Source organism: Saccoglossus kowalevskii, chromosome 17 (assembly GCF_978046115.1).
Source record: "Saccoglossus kowalevskii chromosome 17, keSacKowa6.1, whole genome shotgun sequence".
In the NCBI taxonomy this organism is placed as follows: Eukaryota; Metazoa; Hemichordata; class Enteropneusta; family Harrimaniidae; genus Saccoglossus; species Saccoglossus kowalevskii.
The window spans coordinates 28,593,231-28,618,422 of NC_140657.1; the positions used below are offsets into that span (position 1 = coordinate 28,593,231).

General features: G+C 38.6%; 17 non-coding genes across 17 annotated transcripts; all 17 read right to left on the bottom strand.

Moving 5' to 3' along the window:
* Positions 1-552: 552 nt before the first annotated feature.
* Positions 553-624, bottom strand: TRNAD-GUC (transfer RNA aspartic acid (anticodon GUC)). Its single transcript has one exon. It is a non-coding gene; the product is annotated as a tRNA-Asp (tRNA).
* Positions 625-899: 275 nt separating this feature from the next.
* On the bottom strand, positions 900-971 carry TRNAD-GUC (transfer RNA aspartic acid (anticodon GUC)). Its single transcript has one exon. It is a non-coding gene; the product is annotated as a tRNA-Asp (tRNA).
* A 2,010-nt stretch (positions 972-2,981) lies between these two features.
* TRNAD-GUC (transfer RNA aspartic acid (anticodon GUC)) lies at positions 2,982-3,053 on the bottom strand. Its single transcript has one exon. It is a non-coding gene; the product is annotated as a tRNA-Asp (tRNA).
* A 969-nt stretch (positions 3,054-4,022) lies between these two features.
* On the bottom strand, positions 4,023-4,094 carry TRNAD-GUC (transfer RNA aspartic acid (anticodon GUC)). The gene has a single exon. It is a non-coding gene; the product is annotated as a tRNA-Asp (tRNA).
* Positions 4,095-5,063: 969 nt separating this feature from the next.
* Positions 5,064-5,135, bottom strand: TRNAD-GUC (transfer RNA aspartic acid (anticodon GUC)). Its single transcript has one exon. It is a non-coding gene; the product is annotated as a tRNA-Asp (tRNA).
* Positions 5,136-6,104: 969 nt separating this feature from the next.
* TRNAD-GUC (transfer RNA aspartic acid (anticodon GUC)) lies at positions 6,105-6,176 on the bottom strand. The gene has a single exon. It is a non-coding gene; the product is annotated as a tRNA-Asp (tRNA).
* A 1,316-nt stretch (positions 6,177-7,492) lies between these two features.
* Positions 7,493-7,564, bottom strand: TRNAD-GUC (transfer RNA aspartic acid (anticodon GUC)). Its single transcript has one exon. It is a non-coding gene; the product is annotated as a tRNA-Asp (tRNA).
* A 3,295-nt stretch (positions 7,565-10,859) lies between these two features.
* Positions 10,860-10,931, bottom strand: TRNAD-GUC (transfer RNA aspartic acid (anticodon GUC)). Its single transcript has one exon. It is a non-coding gene; the product is annotated as a tRNA-Asp (tRNA).
* A 1,316-nt stretch (positions 10,932-12,247) lies between these two features.
* TRNAD-GUC (transfer RNA aspartic acid (anticodon GUC)) lies at positions 12,248-12,319 on the bottom strand. The gene has a single exon. It is a non-coding gene; the product is annotated as a tRNA-Asp (tRNA).
* A 275-nt stretch (positions 12,320-12,594) lies between these two features.
* TRNAD-GUC (transfer RNA aspartic acid (anticodon GUC)) lies at positions 12,595-12,666 on the bottom strand. Its single transcript has one exon. It is a non-coding gene; the product is annotated as a tRNA-Asp (tRNA).
* A 2,010-nt stretch (positions 12,667-14,676) lies between these two features.
* On the bottom strand, positions 14,677-14,748 carry TRNAD-GUC (transfer RNA aspartic acid (anticodon GUC)). Its single transcript has one exon. It is a non-coding gene; the product is annotated as a tRNA-Asp (tRNA).
* Positions 14,749-15,717: 969 nt separating this feature from the next.
* TRNAD-GUC (transfer RNA aspartic acid (anticodon GUC)) lies at positions 15,718-15,789 on the bottom strand. The gene has a single exon. It is a non-coding gene; the product is annotated as a tRNA-Asp (tRNA).
* A 2,010-nt stretch (positions 15,790-17,799) lies between these two features.
* On the bottom strand, positions 17,800-17,871 carry TRNAD-GUC (transfer RNA aspartic acid (anticodon GUC)). The gene has a single exon. It is a non-coding gene; the product is annotated as a tRNA-Asp (tRNA).
* Positions 17,872-18,840: 969 nt separating this feature from the next.
* TRNAD-GUC (transfer RNA aspartic acid (anticodon GUC)) lies at positions 18,841-18,912 on the bottom strand. Its single transcript has one exon. It is a non-coding gene; the product is annotated as a tRNA-Asp (tRNA).
* A 969-nt stretch (positions 18,913-19,881) lies between these two features.
* On the bottom strand, positions 19,882-19,953 carry TRNAD-GUC (transfer RNA aspartic acid (anticodon GUC)). Its single transcript has one exon. It is a non-coding gene; the product is annotated as a tRNA-Asp (tRNA).
* A 969-nt stretch (positions 19,954-20,922) lies between these two features.
* Positions 20,923-20,994, bottom strand: TRNAD-GUC (transfer RNA aspartic acid (anticodon GUC)). Its single transcript has one exon. It is a non-coding gene; the product is annotated as a tRNA-Asp (tRNA).
* Positions 20,995-22,310: 1,316 nt separating this feature from the next.
* On the bottom strand, positions 22,311-22,382 carry TRNAD-GUC (transfer RNA aspartic acid (anticodon GUC)). Its single transcript has one exon. It is a non-coding gene; the product is annotated as a tRNA-Asp (tRNA).
* Between the last annotated feature and the right edge of the window lie 2,810 nt (positions 22,383-25,192).

Below are 25,192 nucleotides of genomic sequence, written 5' to 3' on the forward strand. Positions count from 1 at the left end.
CCTTTATTGCAACATGTGGAGATAATCACAACGTAACGATCGATTAATTGCGTAATGTTCAGGGATTTCAAAGTCCCTAATTCATAGAGTTGAAGAATTCTGTGTTTGTGGGGAATTCATTACCGATTTCAGGTCATTTTATGAGGTATGAATCAAACAATTCGGACGGTCAACTGTATATAAAAAATCATTTACTCAAAAATATCTCCCCGACGGGGAATTGAACACCGGTCTTCCGCGTGACAGGCGGAGATACTCACCACTATACAATCGAGGATTTACATGAATATGCTATCAACAATCACGATTGTCAGTGATCTAATGCTCAATTTCTCTATATATTGCGGCCTTTATTGCAACATGTTGAGATAATCACAACGTAACGATCGATTAATTGCGTAATGTTCAGGGATTTCAAAGTCCCTAATTCATAGAGTTGATGAATTCTGTGTTTGTGGGGAATTCATTACCGATTTCAGGTCATTTTATGAGGTATGAATCAAACAATTCGGACGGTCAACTGTATATAACAAATCATTTACTCAAAAATACCTCCCCGACGGGGAATTGAACCCCGGTCTTCCGCGTGACAGGCGGAGATACTCACCACTATACTATCGAGGATTTACATGAATATGCTTTCAACACTCACGATTGTCAGTGATCTAATGCTCAATTTCTCTATATATTGCGGCCTTTATTGCAACATGTGGAGATAATCACAACGTAACGATCGATTAATTGCGTAATGTTCATGGAATTCAAAGTCCCCAATTCATAGAGTTGAAGAATGCTGTGTTTGTGGGGAGTTCATTACCGATTTCAGGTCATTTTATGAGGTATGAATCAAACAATTCGGACGTTCAACTTTATATAACAAATCATTTACTCAAAAATACCTCCCCGACGGGGAATTGAACCCCGGTCTTCCGCGTGACAGGCGGAGATACTCACCACTATACTATCGAGGATTTACATGAATATGCTTTCAACACTCATGATTTTCAGTGGTCTGATGCTCAATTTCTCTATTTGTAAGGGACTACATTGCAACATGTGGAGATAATCACAACGTAACGATCGATTAATTGCGTAATGTTCAGGGATTTCAAAGTCCCTAATTCATAGAGTTGAAGAATTCTGTGTTTGTGGGGAGTTCATTACCGATTTCAGGTCATTTTATGAGGTATGAATCAAACAATTCGGACGTTCAACTTTATATAACAAATCATTTACTCAAAAATACCTCCCCGACGGGGAATTGAACCTCGGTCTTCCGCGTGACAGGCGGAGATACTCACCACTATACTATCGAGGATTTACATGAATATGCTTTCAACACTCATGATTTTCAGTGGTCTGATGCTCAATTTCTCTATTTGTAAGGGACTACATTGCAATATGTGAAGATATTCAAAACGTAACGATCGGTTAATTGCGTAATATTCTGCGATTTCATAATCCCCAATTCATAGAGTTGAAGAATTCTGTGTTTGTGGGGAATTCATTACCGATTTCAGGTCATTTTATGAGGTATGAATCAAACAATTCGGACGGTCAACTGTATATAACAAATCATTTGCTCAAAAATACCTCCCCGACGGGGAATTGAACCCCGGTCTTCCGAGTGACAGGCGGAGATACTCACCACTATACTATCTAGGATTTACATGAATATGCTTTCAACACTCACGATTGTCAGTGATCTAATGCTCAATTTCTCTATATATAGCGGCCTTTATTGCAACATGTGAAGATAATCACAACGTAACGATCGATTAATTGCGTAATGTTCAGGGATTTCAAAGTCCCTAATTCATAGAGTTGAAGAATTCTGTGTTTGTGGGGAATTCATTACCGATTTCAGGTCATTTTATGAGGTATGAATCAAACAATTCGGACGGTCAACTGTATATAAAAAATCATTTACTCAAAAATATCTCCCCGACGGGGAATTGAACCCCGGTCTTCCGCGTGACAGGCGGAGATACTCACCACTATACAATCGAGGATTTACATGAATATGCTATCAACAATCACGATTGTCAGTGATCTAATGCTCAATTTCTCTATATATTGCGGCCTTTATTGCAACATGTGGAGATAATCACAACGTAACGATCGATTAATTGCGTAATGTTCAGGGATTTCAAAGTCCCTAATTCATAGAGTTGCAGAATTCTGTGTTTGTGGGGAATTCATTACCGATTTCAGGTCATTTTATGAGGTATGAATCAAACAATTCGGACGGTCAACTGTATATAACAAATCATTTACTCAAAAATACCTCCCCGACGGGGAATTGAACACCGGTCTTCCGCGTGACAGGCGGAGATACTCACCACTATACTATCGAGGATTTACATGAATATGCTTTCAACACTCACGATTGTCAGTGATCTAATGCTCAATTTCTCTATATATTGCGGCCTTTATTGCAACATGTGGAGATAATCACAACGTAACGATCGATTAATTGCGTAATGTTCATGGAATTCAAAGTCCCCAATTCATAGAGTTGAAGAATTCTGTGTTTGTGGGGAATTCATTACCGATTTCAGGTCATTTTATGAGGTATGAATCAAACAATTCGGACGTTCAACTTTATATAACAAATCATTTACTCAAAAATACCTACCCGACGGGGAATTGAACCCCGGTCTTCCGCGTGACAGGCGGAGATACTCAACACTATACAATCGAGGATTTACATGAATATGCTTTCAACACTCACGATTGTCAGTGATCTAATGCTCAATTTCTCTATATATTGCGGCCTTTATTGCAACATGTGGAGATAATCACAACGTAACGATCGATTAATTGCGTAATGTTCATGGAATTCAAAGTCCCCAATTCATAGAGTTGAAGAATTCTGTGTTTGTGGGGAATTCATTACCGATTTCAGGTCATTTTATGAGGTATGAATCAAACAATTCGGACGTTCAACTTTATATAACAAATCATTTACTCAAAAATACCTCCCCGACGGGGAATTGAACCCCGGTCTTCCGCGTGACAGGCGGAGATACTCACCACTATACTATCGAGGATTTACATGAATATGCTTTCAACACTCATGATTTTCAGTGGTCTGATGCTCAATTTCTCTATTTGTAAGGGACTACATTGCAATATGTGAAGATATTCAAAACGTAACGATCGGTTAATTGCGTAATATTCAGCGATTTCATAATCCCCAATTCATAGAGTTGAAGAATTCTGTGTTTGTGGGGAATTCATTACCGATTTCAGGTCATTTTATGAGGTATGAATCAAACAATTCGGACGGTCAACTGTATATAAAAAATCATTTACTCAAAAATATCTCCCCGACGGGGAATTGAACCCCGGTCTTCCGCGTGACAGGCGGAGATACTCACCACTATACAATCGAGGATTTACATGAATATGCTATCAACAATCACGATTGTCAGTGATCTAATGCTCAATTTCTCTATATATTGCGGCCTTTATTGCAACATGTGGAGATAATCACAACGTAACGATCGATTAATTGCGTAATGTTCATGGATTTCAAAGTCCCCAATTCATAGAGTTGAAGAATTCTGTGTTTGTGGGGAATTCATTACCGATTTCAGGTCATTTTATGAGGTATGAATCAAACAATTCGGACGTTCAACTGTATATAACAAATCATTTACTCAAAAATACCTCCCCGACGGGGAATTGAACCCCGGTCTTCCGAGTGACAGGCGGAGATACTCACCACTATACTATCGAGGATTTACATGAATATGCTATCAACAATCACGATTGTCAGTGATCTAATGCTCAATTTCTCTATATATTGCGGCCTTTATTGCAACATGTGGAGATAATCACAACGTAACGATCGATTAATTGCGTAATGTTCATGGATTTCAAAGTCCCCAATTCATAGAGTAGAAGAATTCTGTGTTTGTGGGGAATTCATTACCGATTTCAGGTCATTTTATGAGGTATGAATCAAACAATTCGGACGGTCAACTGTATATAAAAAATCATTTACTCAAAAATATCTCCCCGACGGGGAATTGAACCCCGGTCTTCCGCGTGACAGGCGGAGATACTCACCACTATACTATCGAGGATTTACATGAATATGCTTTCAACACTCATGATTTTCAGTGGTCTGATGCTCAATTTCTCTATTTGTAAGGGACTACATTGCAATATGTGAAGATATTCAAAACGTAACGATCGGTTAATTGCGTAATATTCAGCGATTTCATAATCCCCAATTCATAGAGTTGAAGAATTCTGTGTTTGTGGGGAATTCATTACCGATTTCACGTCATTTTATGAGGTATGAATCAAACAATTCGGACGGTCAACTGTATATAACAAATCATTTGCTCAAAAATACCTCCCCGACGGGGAATTGAACCCCGGTCTTCCGAGTGACAGGCGGAGATACTCACCACTATACTATCGAGGATTTACATGAATATGCTTTCAACACTCATGATTTTCAGTGATCTAATGCTCAATTTCTCTATATATAGCGGCCTTTTTTGCAACATGTGGAGATAATCACAACGTAACGATCGATTAATTGCGTAATGTTCATGGATTTCAAAGCCCCCAATTCATAGAGTTGAAGAATTCTGTGTTTGTGGGGAATTCATTACCGATTTCAGGTCATTTTATGAGGTATGAATCAAACAATTCGGACGGTCAACTGTATATAAAAAATCATTTACTCAAAAATATCTCCCCGACGGGGAATTGAACCCCGGTCTTCCGCGTGACAGGCGGAGATACTCACCACTATACAATCGAGAATTTACATGAATATGCTATCAACAATCACGATTGTCAGTGATCTAATGCTCAATTTCTCTATATATTGCGGCCTTTATTGCAACATGTGGAGATAATCACAACGTAACGATCGATTAATTGCGTAATGTTCAGGGATTTCAAAGTCCCTAATTCATAGAGTTGAAGAATTCTGTGTTTGTGGGGAATTCATTACCGATTTCAGGTCATTTTATGAGGTATGAATCAAACAATTCGGACGGTCAACTGTATATAACAAATCATTTACTCAAAAATACCTCCCCGACGGGGAATTGAACCCCGGTCTTCCGCGTGACAGGCGGAGATACTCACCACTATACTATCGAGGATTTACATGAATATGCTATCAACAATCACGATTGTCAGTGATCTAATGCTCAATTTCTCTATATATTGCGGCCTTTATTGCAACATGTTGAGATAATCACAACGTAACGATCGATTAATTGCGTAATGTTCAGGAATTTCAAAGTCCCTAATTCATAGAGTTGATGAATTCTGTGTTTGTGGGGAATTCATTACCGATTTCAGGTCATTTTATGAGGTATGAATCAAACAATTCGGACGGTCAACTGTATATAACAAATCATTTGCTCAAAAATACCTCCCCGACGGGGAATTGAACCCCGGTCTTCCGCGTGACAGGCGGAGATACTCACCACTATACTATCTAGGATTTACATGAATATGCTTTCAACACTCACGATTGTCAGTGATCTAATGCTCAATTTCTCTATATATAGCGGCCTTTATTGCAACATGTGGAGATAATCACAACGTAACGATCGATTAATTGCGTAATGTTCAGGGATTTCAAAGTCCCTAATTCATAGAGTTGAAGAATTCTGTGTTTGTGGGGAATTCATTACCGATTTCAGGTCATTTTATGAGGTATGAATCAAACAATTCGGACGGTCAACTGTATATAAAAAATCATTTACTCAAAAATATCTCCCCGACGGGGAATTGAACCCCGGTCTTCCGCGTGACAGGCGGAGATACTCACCACTATACAATCGAGGATTTACATGAATATGCTATCAACAATCACGATTGTCAGTGATCTAATGCTCAATTTCTCTATATATTGCGGCCTTTATTGCAACATGTGGAGATAATCACAACGTAACGATCGATTAATTGCGTAATGTTCAGGGATTTCAAAGTCCCTAATTCATAGAGTTGATGAATTCTGTGTTTGTGGGGAATTCATTACCGATTTCAGGTCATTTTATGAGGTATGAATCAAACAATTCGGACGTTCAACTTTATATAACAAATCATTTACTCAAAAATACCTCCCCGACGGGGAATTGAACCCCGGTCTTCCGCGTGACAGGCGGAGATACTCACCACTATACTATCGAGGATTTACATGAATATGCTTTCAACACTCATGATTTTCAGTGGTCTGATGCTCAATTTCTCTATTTGTAAGGGACTACATTGCAATATGTGAAGATATTCAAAACGTAACGATCGGTTAATTGCGTATTATTCAGCGATTTCATAATCCCCAATTCATAGAGTTGAAGAATTCTGTGTTTGTGGGGAATTCATTACCGATTTCAGGTCATTTTATGAGGTATGAATCAAACAATTCGGACGGTCAACTGTATATAACAAATCATTTGCTCAAAAATACCTCCCCGACGGGTAATTGAACCCCGGTCTTCCGAGTGACAGGCGGAGATACTCACCACTATACTATCTAGGATTTACATGAATATGCTTTCAACACTCACGATTGTCAGTGATCTAATGCTCAATTTCTCTATATATTGCGGCCTTTATTGCAACATGTGGAGATAATCACAACGTAACGATCGATTAATTGCGTAATGTTCAGGGATTTCAAAGTCCCTAATTCATAGAGTTGAAGAATTCTGTGTTTGTGGGGAATTCATTACCGATTTCAGGTCATTTTATGAGGTATGAATCAAACAATTCGGACGGTCAACTGTATATAAAAAATCATTTACTCAAAAATATCTCCCCGACGGGGAATTGAACACCGGTCTTCCGCGTGACAGGCGGAGATACTCACCACTATACAATCGAGGATTTACATGAATATGCTATCAACAATCACGATTGTCAGTGATCTAATGCTCAATTTCTCTATATATTGTGGCCTTTATTGCAACATGTGGAGATAATCACAACGTAACGATCGATTAATTGCGTAATGTTCAGGGATTTCAAAGTCCCTAATTCATAGAGTTGAAGAATTCTGTGTTTGTGGGGAATTCATTACCGATTTCAGGTCATTTTATGAGGTATGAATCAAACAATTCGGACGGTCAACTGTATATAACAAATCATTTACTCAAAAATACCTCCCCGACGGGGAATTAAACCCCGGTCTTCCGCGTGACAGGCGGAGATACTCACCACTATACTATCGAGGATTTACATGAATATGCTTTCAACACTCACGATTGTCAGTGATCTAATGCTCAATTTCTCTATATATTGCGGCCTTTATTGCAACATGTGGAGATAATCACAACGTAACGATCGATTAATTGCGTAATGTTCATGGAATTCAAAGTCCCCAATTCATAGAGTTGAAGAATTCTGTGTTTGTGGGGAATTCATTACCGATTTCAGGTCATTTTATGAGGTATGAATCAAACAATTCGGACGTTCAACTTTATATAACAAATCATTTACTCAAAAATACCTCCCCGACGGGGAATTGAACCCCGGTCTTCCGCGTGACAGGCGGAGATACTCACCACTATACTATCGAGGATTTACATGAATATGCTTTCAACACTCATGATTTTCAGTGGTCTGATGCTCAATTTCTCTATTTGTAGGGGACTACATTGCAATATGTGAAGATATTCAAAACGTAACGATCGGTTAATTGCGTAATATTCAGCGATTTCATAATCCCCAATTCATAGAGTTGAAGAATTCTGTGTTTGTGGGGAATTCATTACCGATTTCAGGTCATTTTATGAGGTATGAATCAAACAATTCGGACGGTCAACTGTATATAACAAATCATTTGCTCAAAAATACCTCCCCGACGGGGAATTGAACCCCGGTCTTCCGAGTGACAGGCGGAGATACTCACCACTATACTATCTAGGATTTACATGAATATGCTTTCAACACTCACGATTGTCAGTGATCTAATGCTCAATTTCTCTATATATAGCGGCCTTTATTGCAACATGTGGAGATAATCACAACGTAACGATCGATTAATTGCGTAATGTTCAGGAATTTCAAAGTCCCTAATTCATAGAGTTGAAGAATTCTGTGGTGAGGTACACTCATGATTTTCAGTGATCTGATGCTCGAATTCTCTATCTGTAAGGGCCTTCATTGCAACATGTGAAGATATTCAAAACGTAACGAAAGGTTAATTGCGTAATGTTCAGGGATTTTCAGTGATCTGATGCTCAATTTCTCTATTTGTAAGGGCCTACATTGCAACATGTGAAGATATTCAAAACGTAACGATCGGTTAATTGCGTAATGTTCAGCGATTTCACAATCCCCCAATTCATAGAGTTGAAGAATTCTGTGGTGAGGTACACTCATGATTTTCAGTGATCTGATGCTCGATTTCTCTATCTGTAAGGGCCTTCATTGCAACATGTGAAGATATTCAAAACGTAACGATCGGTTAATTGCGTAATGTTCAGGGATTTCATAGTCCCCCAATTCATAGAGTTGAAGAATTCTGTGTTTGTGAGGAATTCATTACAGATTTCAGGTCATTTTATGAGGTATGACTCAAACAATTCGGACGGTCAACTGTATATAACAAATCATTTACTTAAAAATACCTCCCCGACGGGGAATTGAACCCCGGTCTTCTCCGTGACAGGCGGAAATACTCACCACTATACTATCGAAGATTTACATGAATAAGCTTTCAACACTCATGATTTTCAGTGATCTGATGCTCAATTTCTCTATTTGTAAGGGCCTACATTGCAACATGTGAAGATATTCAAAATGTAACGATCGGTTAATTGCGTAATGTTCAGCGATTTCATAATCCCCCAATTCATAGAGTTGAAGAATTCTGTGTTTGTGGGAATTCATTACCGATTTCAGGTCATTTTATGAGGTATGAATCAAACAATTCGGACGGTCAACTGTATATAACAAATCATTTACTCAAAAATACCTCCCCGATGGTGAATTGAAAGCCGATCTTCCGCATGACAGGCGGAGATACTCACCACTATACTATCGAGGATTTACATGAATATGCTTTCAACACTCATGATTTTCAGTGGTCTGATGCTCAATTTCTCTATTTGTAAGGGACTACATTGCAATATGTGAAGATATTCAAAACGTAACGATCGGTTAATTGCGTAATATTCAGCGATTTCATAATCCCCAATTCATAGAGTTGAAGAATTCTGTGTTTGTGGGGAATTCATTACCGATTTCAGGTCATTTTATGAGGTATGAATCAAACAATTCGGACGGTCAACTGTATATAACAAGTCATTTGCTCAAAAATACCTCCCCGACGGGGAACTGAGCCCCGGTCTTCCGCGTGACAGGCGGAGATACTCACCACTATACTATCGAGGATTTACATGAATATGCTTTCAACACTCATGATTTTCAGTGGTCTGATGCTCAATTTCTCTATTTGTAAGGGACTACATTGCAATATGTGAAGATATTCAAAACGTAACGATCGGTTAATTGCGTAATATTCAGCGATTTCATAATCCCCAATTCATAGAGTTGAAGAATTCTGTGTTTGTGGGGAATTCATTACCGATTTCAGGTCATTTTATGAGGTATGAATCAAACAATTCGGACGGTCAACTGTATATCAAAAATCATTTACTCAAAAATATCTCCCCGACGGAGAATTGAACCCCGGTCTTCCGCGTGACAGGCGGAGATACTCACCACTATACTATCGAGGATTTACATGAATATGCTTTCAACACTCATGATTTTCAGTGATCTGATGCTCAATTTCTCTATTTGTAAGGGACTACATTGCAATATGTGAAGATATTCAAAACGTAACGATCGGTTAATTGCGTAATATTCAGCGATTTCATAATCCCCAATTCATAGAGTTGAAGAATTCTGTGTTTGTGGGGAATTCATTACCGATTTCAGGTCATTTTATGAGGTATGAATCAAACAATTCGGACGGTCAACTGTATATAACAAATCATTTGCTCAAAAATACCTCCCCGACGGGGAACTGAACCCCGGTCTTCCGCGTGACAGGCGGAGATACTCACCACTATACTATCGAGGAATTACATGAATATGCTTTCAACACTCATGATTTTCAGTGATCTGATGCTCAATTTCTCTATTTGTAAGGGCCTACATTGCAACATGTGAAGATATTCAAAACGTAACGATCGGTTAATTGCGTAATGTTCAGCGATTTCACAATCCCCCAATTCATAGAGTTGAAGAATTCTGTGGTGAGGTACACTCATGATTTTCGGTGATCTGATGCTCGATTTCTCTATCTGTAAGGGCCTTCATTGCAACATGTGAAGATATTCAAAACGTAACGATCGGTTAATTGCGTAATGTTCAGGGATTTCATAGTCCCCCAATTCATAGAGTTGAAGAATTCTGTGTTTGTGAGGAATTCATTACCGATTTCAGGTCATTTTATGAGGTATGAATCAAACAATTCGGACGGTCAACTGTATATAACAAATCATTTACTCAAAAATACCTCCCCGACGGTGAATTGAAACCCGGTCTTCCGCGTGACAGGCGGAGATACTCACCACTATACTATCGAGGATTTACATGAATATGCTTTCAACACTAATGATTTTCAGTGATCTGATGCTCAATTTCTCTGTTTGTAAGGGCCTACATTGCAACATGTGAAGATATTCAAAACGTAACGATCGGTTAATTGCGTAATGTTCAGCGATTTCATAATCCCCAATTCATAGAATTGAAGAATTCTGTGTTCGTGGGGAATTCATTACCGATTTCAGGTCATTTTATGAGGTATGAATCAAAAATTCGGACGGTCAACTGTATATAACAAATCATTTACTCAAAAATACCTCCCCGACGGGGAATTGAACCCCGGTCTTCCGCGTGACAGGCGGAGATACTCACCACTATACTATCGAGGATTTACATGAATATGCTTTCAACACTCATGATTTTCAGTGGTCTGATGCTCAATTTCTCTATTTGTAAGGGACTACATTGCAATATGTGAAGATATTCAAAACGTAACGATCGGTTAATTGCGTAATATTCAGCGATTTCATAATCCCCAATTCATAGAGTTGAAGAATTCTGTGTTTGTGGGGAATTCATTACCGATTTCAAGTCATTTTATGAGGTATGAATCAAACAATTCGGACGGTCAACTGTATATAACAAATCATTTACTCAAAAATACCTCCCCGACGGTGAATTGAAACCCGGTCTTCCGCGTGACAGGCGGAGATACTCACCACTATACTATCGAGGATTTACATGAATATGCTTTCAACACTAATGATTTTCAGTGATCTGATGCTCAATTTCTCTGTTTGTAAGGGCCTACATTGCAACATGTGAAGATATTCAAAACGTAACGATCGGTTAATTGCGTAATGTTCAGCGATTTCATAATCCCCAATTCATAGAATTGAAGAATTCTGTGTTCGTGGGGAATTCATTACCGATTTCAGGTCATTTTATGAGGTATGAATCAAACAATTCGGACGGTCAACTGTATATAACAAATCATTTGCTCAAAAATACCTCCCCGACGGGGAATTGAACCCCGGTCTTCCGCGTGACAGGCGGAGATACTCACCACTATACTATCTAGGATTTACATGAATATGCTTTCAACACTCACGATTGTCAGTGATCTAATGCTCAATTTCTCTATATATAGCGGCCTTTATTGCAACATGTGGAGATAATCACAACGTAACGATCGATTAATTGCGTAATGTTCAGGGATTTCAAAGTCCCTAATTCATAGAGTTGAAGAATTCTGTGTTTGTGGGGAATTCATTACCGATTTCAGGTCATTTTATGAGGTATGAATCAAACAATTCGGACGGTCAACTGTATATAAAAAATCATTTACTCAAAAATATCTCCCCGACGGGGAATTGAACCCCGGTCTTCCGCGTGACAGGCGGAGATACTCACCACTATACAATCGAGGATTTACATGAATATGCTATCAACAATCACGATTGTCAGTGATCTAATGCTCAATTTCTCTATATATTGCGGCCTTTATTGCAACATGTTGAGATAATCACAACGTAACGATCGATTAATTGCGTAATGTTCAGGGATTTCAAAGTCCCTAATTCATAGAGTTGATGAATTCTGTGTTTGTGGGGAATTCATTACCGATTTCAGGTCATTTTATGAGGTATGAATCAAACAATTCGGACGGTCAACTGTATATAACAAATCATTTACTCAAAAATACCTCCCCGACGGGGAATTGAACCCCGGTCTTCCGCGTGACAGGCGGAGATACTCACCACTATACTATCGAGGATTTACATGAATATGCTTTCAACACTCACGATTGTCAGTGATCTAATGCTCAATTTCTCTATATATTGCGGCCTTTATTGCAACATGTGGAGATAATCACAACGTAACGATCGATTAATTGCGTAATGTTCATGGAATTCAAAGTCCCCAATTCATAGAGTTGAAGAATGCTGTGTTTGTGGGGAGTTCATTACCGATTTCAGGTCATTTTATGAGGTATGAATCAAACAATTCGGACGTTCAACTTTATATAACAAATCATTTACTCAAAAATACCTCCCCGACGGGGAATTGAACCCCGGTCTTCCGCGTGACAGGCGGAGATACTCACCACTATACTATCGAGGATTTACATGAATATGCTTTCAACACTCATGATTTTCAGTGGTCTGATGCTCAATTTCTCTATTTGTAAGGGACTACATTGCAACATGTGGAGATAATCACAACGTAACGATCGATTAATTGCGTAATGTTCAGGGATTTCAAAGTCCCTAATTCATAGAGTTGAAGAATTCTGTGTTTGTGGGGAGTTCATTACCGATTTCAGGTCATTTTATGAGGTATGAATCAAACAATTCGGACGTTCAACTTTATATAACAAATCATTTACTCAAAAATACCTCCCCGACGGGGAATTGAACCTCGGTCTTCCGCGTGACAGGCGGAGATACTCACCACTATACTATCGAGGATTTACATGAATATGCTTTCAACACTCATGATTTTCAGTGGTCTGATGCTCAATTTCTCTATTTGTAAGGGACTACATTGCAATATGTGAAGATATTCAAAACGTAACGATCGGTTAATTGCGTAATATTCTGCGATTTCATAATCCCCAATTCATAGAGTTGAAGAATTCTGTGTTTGTGGGGAATTCATTACCGATTTCAGGTCATTTTATGAGGTATGAATCAAACAATTCGGACGGTCAACTGTATATAACAAATCATTTGCTCAAAAATACCTCCCCGACGGGGAATTGAACCCCGGTCTTCCGAGTGACAGGCGGAGATACTCACCACTATACTATCTAGGATTTACATGAATATGCTTTCAACACTCACGATTGTCAGTGATCTAATGCTCAATTTCTCTATATATAGCGGCCTTTATTGCAACATGTGAAGATAATCACAACGTAACGATCGATTAATTGCGTAATGTTCAGGGATTTCAAAGTCCCTAATTCATAGAGTTGAAGAATTCTGTGTTTGTGGGGAATTCATTACCGATTTCAGGTCATTTTATGAGGTATGAATCAAACAATTCGGACGGTCAACTGTATATAAAAAATCATTTACTCAAAAATATCTCCCCGACGGGGAATTGAACCCCGGTCTTCCGCGTGACAGGCGGAGATACTCACCACTATACAATCGAGGATTTACATGAATATGCTATCAACAATCACGATTGTCAGTGATCTAATGCTCAATTTCTCTATATATTGCGGCCTTTATTGCAACATGTGGAGATAATCACAACGTAACGATCGATTAATTGCGTAATGTTCAGGGATTTCAAAGTCCCTAATTCATAGAGTTGCAGAATTCTGTGTTTGTGGGGAATTCATTACCGATTTCAGGTCATTTTATGAGGTATGAATCAAACAATTCGGACGGTCAACTGTATATAACAAATCATTTACTCAAAAATACCTCCCCGACGGGGAATTGAACACCGGTCTTCCGCGTGACAAGCGGAGATACTCACCACTATACTATCGAGGATTTACATGAATATGCTTTCAACACTCACGATTGTCAGTGATCTAATGCTCAATTTCTCTATATATTGCGGCCTTTATTGCAACATGTGGAGATAATCACAACGTAACGATCGATTAATTGCGTAATGTTCATGGAATTCAAAGTCCCCAATTCATAGAGTTGAAGAATTCTGTGTTTGTGGGGAATTCATTACCGATTTCAGGTCATTTTATGAGGTATGAATCAAACAATTCGGACGTTCAACTTTATATAACAAATCATTTACTCAAAAATACCTCCCCGACGGGGAATTGAACCCCGGTCTTCCGCGTGACAGGCGGAGATACTCAACACTATACAATCGAGGATTTACATGAATATGCTTTCAACACTCACGATTGTCAGTGATCTAATGCTCAATTTCTCTATATATTGCGGCCTTTATTGCAACATGTGGAGATAATCACAACGTAACGATCGATTAATTGCGTAATGTTCATGGAATTCAAAGTCCCCAATTCATAGAGTTGAAGAATTCTGTGTTTGTGGGGAATTCATTACCGATTTCAGGTCATTTTATGAGGTATGAATCAAACAATTCGGACGTTCAACTTTATATAACAAATCATTTACTCAAAAATACCTCCCCGACGGGGAATTGAACCCCGGTCTTCCGCGTGACAGGCGGAGATACTCACCACTATACTATCGAGGATTTACATGAATATGCTTTCAACACTCATGATTTTCAGTGGTCTGATGCTCAATTTCTCTATTTGTAAGGGACTACATTGCAATATGTGAAGATATTCAAAACGTAACGATCGGTTAATTGCGTAATATTCAGCGATTTCATAATCCCCAATTCATAGAGTTGAAGAATTCTGTGTTTGTGGGGAATTCATTACCGATTTCAGGTCATTTTATGAGGTATGAATCAAACAATTCGGACGGTCAACTGTATATAAAAAATCATTTACTCAAAAATATCTCCCCGACGGGGAATTGAACCCCGGTCTTCCGCGTGACAGGCGGAGATACTCACCACTATACAATCGAGGATTTACATGAATATGCTATCAACAATCACGATTGTCAGTGATCTAATGCTCAATTTCTCTATATATTGCGGCCTTTATTGCAACATGTGGAGATAATCACAACGTAACGATCGATTAATTGCGTAATGTTCATGGATTTCAAAGTCCCCAATTCATAGAGTTGAAGAATTCTGTGTTTGTGGGGAATTCATTACCGATTTCAGGTCATTTTATGAGGTATGAATCAAACAATTCGGACGTTCAACTGTATATAACAAATCATTTACTCAAAAATACCTCCCCGACGGGGAATTGAACCCCGGTCTTCCGAGTGACAGGCGGAGATACTCACCACTATACTATCGAGGATTTACATGAATATGCTATCAACAATCACGATTGTCAGTGATCTAATGCTCAATTTCTCTATATATTGCGGCCTTTATTGCAACATGTGGAGATAATCACAACGTAACGATCGATTAATTGCGTAATGTTCATGGAATTCAAAGTCCCCAATTCATAGAGTTGAAGAATGCTGTGTTTGTGGGGAGTTCATTACCGATTTCAGGTCATTTTATGAGGTATGAATCAAACAATTCGGACGTTCAACTTTATATAACAAATCATTTACTCAAAAATACCTCCCCGACGGGGAATTGAACCCCGGTCTTCCGCGTGACAGGCGGAGATACTCACCACTATACTATCGAGGATTTACATGAATATGCTTTCAACACTCATGATTTTCAGTGGTCTGATGCTCAATTTCTCTATTTGTAAGGGACTACATTGCAACATGTGGAGATAATCACAACGTAACGATCGATTAATTGCGTAATGTTCAGGGATTTCAAAGTCCCTAATTCATAGAGTTGAAGAATTCTGTGTTTGTGGGGAGTTCATTACCGATTTCAGGTCATTTTATGAGGTATGAATCAAACAATTCGGACGTTCAACTTTATATAACAAATCATTTACTCAAAAATACCTCCCCGACGGGGAATTGAACCTCGGTCTTCCGCGTGACAGGCGGAGATACTCACCACTATACTATCGAGGATTTACATGAATATGCTTTCAACACTCATGATTTTCAGTGGTCTGATGCTCAATTTCTCTATTTGTAAGGGACTACATTGCAATATGTGAAGATATTCAAAACGTAACGATCGGTTAATTGCGTAATATTCTGCGATTTCATAATCCCCAATTCATAGAGTTGAAGAATTCTGTGTTTGTGGGGAATTCATTACCGATTTCAGGTCATTTTATGAGGTATGAATCAAACAATTCGGACGGTCAACTGTATATAACAAATCATTTGCTCAAAAATACCTCCCCGACGGGGAATTGAACCCCGGTCTTCCGAGTGACAGGCGGAGATACTCACCACTATACTATCTAGGATTTACATGAATATGCTTTCAACACTCACGATTGTCAGTGATCTAATGCTCAATTTCTCTATATATAGCGGCCTTTATTGCAACATGTGAAGATAATCACAACGTAACGATCGATTAATTGCGTAATGTTCAGGGATTTCAAAGTCCCTAATTCATAGAGTTGAAGAATTCTGTGTTTGTGGGGAATTCATTACCGATTTCAGGTCATTTTATGAGGTATGAATCAAACAATTCGGACGGTCAACTGTATATAAAAAATCATTTACTCAAAAATATCTCCCCGACGGGGAATTGAACCCCGGTCTTCCGCGTGACAGGCGGAGATACTCACCACTATACAATCGAGGATTTACATGAATATGCTATCAACAATCACGATTGTCAGTGATCTAATGCTCAATTTCTCTATATATTGCGGCCTTTATTGCAACATGTGGAGATAATCACAACGTAACGATCGATTAATTGCGTAATGTTCAGGGATTTCAAAGTCCCTAATTCATAGAGTTGCAGAATTCTGTGTTTGTGGGGAATTCATTACCGATTTCAGGTCATTTTATGAGGTATGAATCAAACAATTCGGACGGTCAACTGTATATAACAAATCATTTACTCAAAAATACCTCCCCGACGGGGAATTGAACACCGGTCTTCCGCGTGACAGGCGGAGATACTCACCACTATACTATCGAGGATTTACATGAATATGCTTTCAACACTCACGATTGTCAGTGATCTAATGCTCAATTTCTCTATATATTGCGGCCTTTATTGCAACATGTGGAGATAATCACAACGTAACGATCGATTAATTGCGTAATGTTCATGGAATTCAAAGTCCCCAATTCATAGAGTTGAAGAATTCTGTGTTTGTGGGGAATTCATTACCGATTTCAGGTCATTTTATGAGGTATGAATCAAACAATTCGGACGTTCAACTCTATATAACAAATCATTTACTCAAAAATACCTCCCCGACGGGGAATTGAACCCCGGTCTTCCGCGTGACAGGCGGAGATACTCAACACTATACAATCGAGGATTTACATGAATATGCTTTCAACACTCACGATTGTCAGTGATCTAATGCTCAATTTCTCTATATATTGCGGCCTTTATTGCAACATGTGGAGATAATCACAACGTAACGATCGATTAATTGCGTAATGTTCATGGAATTCAAAGTCCCCAATTCATAGAGTTGAAGAATTCTGTGTTTGTGGGGAATTCATTACCGATTTCAGGTCATTTTATGAGGTATGAATCAAACAATTCGGACGTTCAACTTTATATAACAAATCATTTACTCAAAAATACCTCCCCGACGGGGAATTGAACCCCGGTCTTCCGCGTGACAGGCGGAGATACTCACCACTATACTATCGAGGATTTACATGAATATGCTTTCAACACTCATGATTTTCAGTGGTCTGATGCTCAATTTCTCTATTTGTAAGGGACTACATTGCAATATGTGAAGATATTCAAAACGTAACGATCGGTTAATTGCGTAATATTCAGCGATTTCATAATCCCCAATTCATAGAGTTGAAGAATTCTGTGTTTGTGGGGAATTCATTACCGATTTCAGGTCATTTTATGAGGTATGAATCAAACAATTCGGACGGTCAACTGTATATAAAAAATCATTTACTCAAAAATATCTCCCCGACGGGGAATTGAACCCCGGTCTTCCGCGTGACAGGCGGAGATACTCACCACTATACAATCGAGGATTTACATGAATATGCTATCAACAATCACGATTGTCAGTGATCTAATGCTCAATTTCTCTATATATTGCGGCCTTTATTGCAACATGTGGAGATAATCACAACGTAACGATCGATTAATTGCGTAATGTTCATGGATTTCAAAGTCCCCAATTCATAGAGTTGAAGAATTCTGTGTTTGTGGGGAATTCATTACCGATTTCAGGTCATTTTATGAGGTATGAATCAAACAATTCGGACGTTCAACTGTATATAACAAATCATTTACTCAAAAATACCTCCCCGACGGGGAATTGAACCCCGGTCTTCCGAGTGACAGGCGGAGATACTCACCACTATACTATCGAGGATTTACATGAATATGCTATCAACAATCACGATTGTCAGTGATCTAATGCTCAATTTCTCTATATATTGCGGCCTTTATTGCAACATGTGGAGATAATCACAACGTAACGATCGATTAATTGCGTAATGTTCATGGATTTCAAAGTCCCCAATTCATAGAGTTGAAGAATTCTGTGTTTGTGGGGAATTCATTACCGATTTCAGGTCATTTTATGAGGTATGAATCAAACAATTCGGACGGTCAACTGTATATAAAAAATCATTTACTCAAAAATATCTCCCCGACGGGGAATTGAACCCCGGTCTTCCGCGTGACAGGCGGAGATACTCACCACTATACTATCGAGGATTTACATGAATATGCTTTCAACACTCATGATTTTCAGTGGTCTGATGCTCAATTTCTCTATTTGTAAGGGACTACATTGCAATATGTGAAGATATTCAAAACGTAACGATCGGTTAATTGCGTAATATTCAGCGATTTCATAATCCCCAATTCATAGAGTTGAAGAATTCTGTGTTTGTGGGGAATTCATTACCGATTTCAGGTCATTTTATGAGGTATGAATCAAACAATTCGGACGGTCAACTGTATATAACAAATCATTTGCTCAAAAATACCTCCCCGACGGGGAATTGAACCCCGGTCTTCCGAGTGACAGGCGGAGATACTCACCACTATACTATCGAGGATTTACATGAATATGCTTTCAACACTCATGATTTTCAGTGATCTAATGCTCAATTTCTCTATATATAGCGGCCTTTTTTGCAACATGTGGAGATAATCACAACGTAACGATCGATTAATTGCGTAATGTTCATGGATTTCAAAGCCCCCAATTCATAGAGTTGAAGAATTCTGTGTTTGTGGGGAATTCATTACCGATTTCAGGTCATTTTATGAGGTATGAATCAAACAATTCGGACGGTCAACTGTATATAAAAAATCATTTACTCAAAAATATCTCCCCGACGGGGAATTGAACCCCGGTCTTCCGCGTGACAGGCGGAGATACTCACCACTATACAATCGAGAATTTACATGAATATGCTATCAACAATCACGATTGTCAGTGATCTAATGCTCAATTTCTCTATATATTGCGGCCTTTATTGCAACATGTGGAGATAATCACAACGTAACGATCGATTAATTGCGTAATGTTCAGGGATTTCAAAGTCCCTAATTCATAGAGTTGAAGAATTCTGTGTTTGTGGGGAATTCATTACCGATTTCAGGTCATTTTATGAGGTATGAATCAAACAATTCGGACGGTCAACTGTATATAACAAATCATTTACTCAAAAATACCTCCCCGACGGGGAATTGAACCCCGGTCTTCCGCGTGACAGGCGGAGATACTCACCACTATACTATCGAGGATTTACATGAATATGCTATCAACAATCACGATTGTCAGTGATCTAATGCTCAATTTCTCTATATATTGCGGCCTTTATTGCAACATGTTGAGATAATCACAACGTAACGATCGATTAATTGCGTAATGTTCAGGAATTTCAAAGTCCCTAATTCATAGAGTTGATGAATTCTGTGTTTGTGGGGAATTCATTACCGATTTCAGGTCATTTTATGAGGTATGAATCAAACAATTCGGACGGTCAACTGTATATAACAAATCATTTGCTCAAAAATACCTCCCCGACGGGGAATTGAACCCCGGTCTTCCGCGTGACAGGCGGAGATACTCACCACTATACTATCTAGGATTTACATGAATATGCTTTCAACACTCACGATTGTCAGTGATCTAATGCTCAATTTCTCTATATATAGCGGCCTTTATTGCAACATGTGGAGATAATCACAACGTAACGATCGATTAATTGCGTAATGTTCAGGGATTTCAAAGTCCCTAATTCATAGAGTTGAAGAATTCTGTGTTTGTGGGGAATTCATTACCGATTTCAGGTCATTTTATGAGGTATGAATCAAACAATTCGGACGGTCAACTGTATATAAAAAATCATTTACTCAAAAATATCTCTCCGACGGGGAATTGAACCCCGGTCTTCCGCGTGACAGGCGGAGATACTCACCACTATACAATCGAGGATTTACATGAATATGCTATCAACAATCACGATTGTCAGTGATCTAATGCTCAATTTCTCTATATATTGCGGCCTTTATTGCAACATGTGGAGATAATCACAACGTAACGATCGATTAATTGCGTAATGTTCAGGGATTTCAAAGTCCCTAATTCATAGAGTTGATGAATTCTGTGTTTGTGGGGAATTCATTACCGATTTCAGGTCATTTTATGAGGTATGAATCAAACAATTCGGACGTTCAACTTTATATAACAAATCATTTACTCAAAAATACCTCCCCGACGGGGAATTGAACCCCGGTCTTCCGCGTGACAGGCGGAGATACTCACCACTATACTATCGAGGATTTACATGAATATGCTTTCAACACTCATGATTTTCAGTGGTCTGATGCTCAATTTCTCTATTTGTAAGGGACTACATTGCAATATGTGAAGATATTCAAAACGTAACGATCGGTTAATTGCGTATTATTCAGCGATTTCATAATCCCCAATTCATAGAGTTGAAGAATTCTGTGTTTGTGGGGAATTCATTACCGATTTCAGGTCATTTTATGAGGTATGAATCAAACAATTCGGACGGTCAACTGTATATAACAAATCATTTGCTCAAAAATACCTCCCCGACGGGTAATTGAACCCCGGTCTTCCGAGTGACAGGCGGAGATACTCACCACTATACTATCTAGGATTTACATGAATATGCTTTCAACACTCACGATTGTCAGTGATCTAATGCTCAATTTCTCTATATATTGCGGCCTTTATTGCAACATGTGGAGATAATCACAACGTAACGATCGATTAATTGCGTAATGTTCAGGGATTTCAAAGTCCCTAATTCATAGAGTTGAAGAATTCTGTGTTTGTGGGGAATTCATTACCGATTTCAGGTCATTTTATGAGGTATGAATCAAACAATTCGGACGGTCAACTGTATATAAAAAATCATTTACTCAAAAATATCTCCCCGACGGGGAATTGAACACCGGTCTTCCGCGTGACAGGCGGAGATACTCACCACTATACAATCGAGGATTTACATGAATATGCTATCAACAATCACGATTGTCAGTGATCTAATGCTCAATTTCTCTATATATTGTGGCCTTTATTGCAACATGTGGAGATAATCACAACGTAACGATCGATTAATTGCGTAATGTTCAGGGATTTCAAAGTCCCTAATTCATAGAGTTGAAGAATTCTGTGTTTGTGGGGAATTCATTACCGATTTCAGGTCATTTTATGAGGTATGAATCAAACAATTCGGACGGTCAACTGTATATAACAAATCATTTACTCAAAAATACCTCCCCGACGGGGAATTAAACCCCGGTCTTCCGCGTGACAGGCGGAGATACTCACCACTATACTATCGAGGATTTACATGAATATGCTTTCAACACTCACGATTGTCAGTGATCTAATGCTCAATTTCTCTATATATTGCGGCCTTTATTGCAACATGTGGAGATAATCACAACGTAACGATCGATTAATTGCGTAATGTTCATGGAATTCAAAGTCCCCAATTCATAGAGTTGAAGAATTCTGTGTTTGTGGGGAATTCATTACCGATTTCAGGTCATTTTATGAGGTATGAATCAAACAATTCGGACGTTCAACTTTATATAACAAATCATTTACTCAAAAATACCTCCCCGACGGGGAATTGAACCCCGGTCTTCCGCGTGACAGGCGGAGATACTCACCACTATACTATCGAGGATTTACATGAATATGCTTTCAACACTCATGATTTTCAGTGGTCTGATGCTCAATTTCTCTATTTGTAGGGGACTACATTGCAATATGTGAAGATATTCAAAACGTAACGATCGGTTAATTGCGTAATATTCAGCGATTTCATAATCCCCAATTCATAGAGTTGAAGAATTCTGTGTTTGTGGGGAATTCATTACCGATTTCAGGTCATTTTATGAGGTATGAATCAAACAATTCGGACGGTCAACTGTATATAACAAATCATTTGCTCAAAAATACCTCCCCGACGGGGAATTGAACCCCGGTCTTCCGAGTGACAGGCGGAGATACTCACCACTATACTATCTAGGATTTACATGAATATGCTTTCAACACTCACGATTGTCAGTGATCTAATGCTCAATTTCTCTATATATAGCGGCCTTTATTGCAACATGTGGAGATAATCACAACGTAACGATCGATTAATTGCGTAATGTTCAGGAATTTCAAAGTCCCTAATTCATAGAGTTGAAGAATTCTGTGGTGAGGTACACTCATGATTTTCAGTGATCTGATGCTCGAATTCTCTATCTGTAAGGGCCTTCATTGCAACATGTGAAGATATTCAAAACGTAACGATCGGTTAATTGCGTAATGTTCAGGGATTTTCAGTGATCTGATGCTCAATTTCTCTATTTGTAAGGGCCTACATTGCAACATGTGAAGATATTCAAAACGTAACGATCGGTTAATTGCGTAATGTTCAGCGATTTCACAATCCCCCAATTCATAGAGTTGAAGAATTCTGTGGTGAGGTACACTCATGATTTTCAGTGATCTGATGCTCGATTTCTCTATCTGTAAGGGCCTTCATTGCAACATGTGAAGATATTCAAAACGTAACGATCGGTTAATTGCGTAATGTTCAGGGATTTCATAGTCCCCCAATTCATAGAGTTGAAGAATTCTGTGTTTGTGAGGAATTCATTACAGATTTCAGGTCATTTTATGAGGTATGACTCAAACAATTCGGACGGTCAACTGTATATAACAAATCATTTACTTAAAAATACCTCCACGACGGGGAATTGAACCCCGGTCTTCTCCGTGACAGGCGGAAATACTCACCACTATACTATCGAAGATTTACATGAATAAGCTTTCAACACTCATGATTTTCAGTGATCTGATGCTCAATTTCTCTATTTGTAAGGGCCTACATTGCAACATGTGAAGATATTCAAAATGTAACGATCGGTTAATTGCGTAATGTTCAGCGATTTCATAATCCCCCAATTCATAGAGTTGAAGAATTCTGTGTTTGTGGGAATTCATTACCGATTTCAGGTCATTTTATGAGGTATGAATCAAACAATTCGGACGGTCAACTGTATATAACAAATCATTTACTCAAAAATACCTCCCCGATGGTGAATTGAAAGCCGATCTTCCGCATGACAGGCGGAGATACTCACCACTATACTATCGAGGATTTACATGAATATGCTTTCAACACTCATGATTTTCAGTGGTCTGATGCTCAATTTCTCTATTTGTAAGGGACTACATTGCAATATGTGAAGATATTCAAAACGTAACGATCGGTTAATTGCGTAATATTCAGCGATTTCATAATCCCCAATTCATAGAGTTGAAGAATTCTGTGTTTGTGGGGAATTCATTACCGATTTCAGGTCATTTTATGAGGTATGAATCAAACAATTCGGACGGTCAACTGTATATAACAAGTCATTTGCTCAAAAATACCTCCCCGACGGGGAACTGAGCCCCGGTCTTCCGCGTGACAGGCGGAGATACTCACCACTATACTATCGAGGATTTACATGAATATGCTTTCAACACTCACGATTGTCAGTGATCTAATGCTCAATTTCTCTATATATAGCTGTCTTTATTGCAACATGTGGAGATAATCACAACGTAACGATCGGTTAATTGCGTAATATTCAGCGATTTCATAATCCCCAATTCATAGAGTTGAAGAATTCTGTGTTTGTGGGGAATTCATTACCGATTTCAGGTCATTTTATGAGGTATGAATCAAACAATTCGGACGGTCAACTGTATATAACAAATCATTTACTCAAAAATACCTCCCCGATGGTGAATTGAAAGCCGGTCTTCCGCATGACAGGCGGAGATACTCACCACTATACTATCGAGGATTTACATGAATATGCTTTCAACACTCATGATTTTCAGTGGTCTGATGCTCAATTTCTCTATTTGTAAGGGACTACATTGCAATATGTGAAGATATTCAAAACGTAACGATCGGTTAATTGCGTAATATTCAGCGATTTCATAATCCCCAATTCATAGAGTTGAAGAATTCTGTGTTTGTGGGGAATTCATTACCGATTTCAGGTCATTTTATGAGGTATGAATCAAACAATTCGGACGGTCAACTGTATATAACAAGTCATTTGCTCAAAAATACCTCCCCGACGGGGAACTGAACCCCGGTCTTCCGCGTGACAGGCGGAGATACTCACCACTATACTATCGAGGATTTACATGAATATGCTTTCAACACTCGCGATTGTCAGTGATCTAATGCTCAATTTCTCTATATATAGCGACCTTTATTGCAACATGTGGAGATAATCACAACGTAACGATCGATTAATTGCGTAATGTTCAGGGATTTCAAAGTCCCTAATTCATAGAGTTGAAGAATTCTGTGTTTGTGGGGAATTCATTACCGATTTCAGGTCATTTTATGAGGTATGAATCAAACAATTCGGACGGTCAACTGTATATAAAAAATCATTTACTCAAAAATATCTCCCCGACGGGGAATTGAACACC